The sequence below is a fragment of the Anopheles gambiae genome, chromosome 3 (assembly GCF_943734735.2).
Source record: "Anopheles gambiae chromosome 3, idAnoGambNW_F1_1, whole genome shotgun sequence".
NCBI classification, from domain to species: domain Eukaryota; kingdom Metazoa; phylum Arthropoda; class Insecta; order Diptera; family Culicidae; genus Anopheles; species Anopheles gambiae.
In genome coordinates, this window is record NC_064602.1 from 54,595,230 (window position 1) to 54,597,622 (window position 2,393).

General features: G+C 40.1%; 1 long non-coding RNA gene across 1 annotated transcript; it reads left to right on the top strand.

Annotated features, from left to right (window-relative positions):
- The first annotated feature begins 873 nt into the window (after positions 1-873).
- Positions 874-1,610, top strand: LOC133394073 (uncharacterized). The gene is made up of 4 exons (XR_009766590.1): positions 874-963; positions 1,029-1,143; positions 1,228-1,297; positions 1,365-1,610. It is a non-coding gene; the product is annotated as an uncharacterized LOC133394073 (long non-coding RNA).
- Positions 1,611-2,393: the final 783 nt, after the last annotated feature.

Below are 2,393 nucleotides of genomic sequence, written 5' to 3' on the forward strand. Positions count from 1 at the left end.
AATTTGAATAGAACATATTTTTTCCAATGCATTTAAAACTTTAAACGTAGAACTTTAACTTTAACGCTAATAATAAATTATTTGTTCGTGTGGGTGGTATGTGTTTATCAGTTAATTACCCGGGGGTTGAAGTTGGGGCAATAGGGTCATTTGCATGTTTTGACAGTTAAACCGTTAAACCACAATGTAAACAATCGGTTGTGCTTCAGCAATAAATCACAGCCAAAGCATCGCGAGCAAAGGTGTTTTTTTTTGGATTGGTGTTAAACTGTGTTTTTGGTGTTTTGTGCGATTTTTTTTATTGTTTAGGAAATTTGAAAATCATAGCGGTGATTTATTCAGCAGTTATCGAAAATTTGATTTTATAAAAGTGAAGAGCAAAGAAATTTAGACAAAGAAATGAGCGAGCTTAGCCAGGTTAAGTCGATAGAGCAGTTAGCGGTTTTAACGCAGGATAGGCAACAGGTAGTGCGACTGATGCAGGATGCAGGATTGTTAAGGACAGAACAGGAATGTGAGAAGTGCCACCACTCGATGGTTTTGCGAGGTACGCAAAGAAGAAATGCGTACAAATGGATTTGTGCAAACGACAATTGTGAAGGTTCGGAATGCTCTATCCGAAAGGGTAGTGTGTTCCAAAACTCAAGATTGTCGCTTGCACAACTTCTCCGCATTACCTTCGAGTCGTCGCAAAACTCGCACGTGAAGCGTACTAGGGCCGAGTCAGGTGTTAACCGCAAAACGGTTAACGAATGGTTTAAGCTTCTTAGGGAAAAATGTAGTGCGTATTTTGAGGAGAATAGGCGGCTGATAGGAGGCCCAGGACTAACGGTGGAGATCGACGAGTCCCTCACACAATACCAACTGGGGCGGGGGTATTGTGTTTTTTGTTTGTCGTTTCAGATCACCGTTTTGCTGTCGATCAACGGATACATTTATAGTTTTGCTTGCAGCAAAACAAAGGTAGGTTACAATTATACTTACGTACCATTTTGTAACAAACTAATTATTGTAACTATTTTTTTCAGTAACTTTTATGTGCGACATGTAACCACCAATCCATCTCAGAACCATGTCCTGTCGACACTCTCACCAAGGACGGTTTTATATGATGTATGCGGCGTGCGGAGTGAGTGTCAAACGGTACGTGGTTAATACTAAAAATAAGAAAAACAATTGCTCTTGTAGTCACAATATATGACACATTTTCTTTTATATTGCTTACAGATACTTCATCTAAGCTGCTCAACGTTTTCTTCCTCTGCTGCGGTATCGGAATCGTAACATCGTAAATATGGTGAGTCCTTCATAGCACATGATTAGTAATTCTAACCATTAACGTGCCATATTATTTCTTCTACCAGGCCCCAGCGACCTATTTCTATTGTTGCGACAAGTGTCAGCACGCGTCGTACGAATCATCGGTGGTATGCTGTCCGAAGAACAAAGCTGCCACAGCTGAACCCACAGCCCGATTGCACGATCAGCACAGTTACAGCATAGCGTAAGGTTAACAGCATAGCGTAAGGTACCTGGGGCTCGCGTTGAGCTAACAGCACGGCACCGTCAACGACACGATCGGTCACCCAACGCCATGCCCGTCGAATGATCCGCCCTCCACCGACCCGACCCCCCCCTTTTATTTTTTTATCCGAAATTCGTCCTTAAGATTTCCACCTGCTACAGTTGTATTGGATGCGTTATTCCGCTGTTCCGCTCTGGTGCGCTTTCCGAGAGAACAATCTCTCATCGGCTGACGAGCATGAGTGCCCGCCGTCTTGGTACCGGTAGGTAGGGAGAGGAATCCCGGCTTTAGAGGAAAACAATTAGAAGGTCATTCGAGTCCACAATACAACAACGAGATCAACAATCCGAACTGAATGTAATGTGTAACTTAATAGAAAATAGCTTTGTAAAAAAAAAACAGATTAAATAATAGAACATAAAACGTTTTACTTTTTTATTGGCGAACTATACACGAACTACACATCGTACTGTTCTCTCGCTCTCAGGCAGTTCGAGTTTTAGATTAGGTGATGCATTTATGTATGTATTTATTCATTAATTGACGTATTTTATTTTCATAATAACGTTGTAACTTTCAACGTACTTTGCACATTTTGTAAACAATAAAAGTTTTCTACGAATATGTACATACATGCTGTTTTGATCATCATTTGCAAATCATAAAATATTTAAAAAAAATAAGCATAAAATATAAAACATTACATTTTTAAGAAAACATACATGTATTCATTCTTATCATTATTGTGACAACATTCGCAAATATAATTTTAGCATCTCGAGCCTCCTGAGTAGTACTGCACAGGACAGTGATACGTCTCTCGCGCACGCCTTGGACGATACATTCGCAGTTAAATTCTTTTTTTATG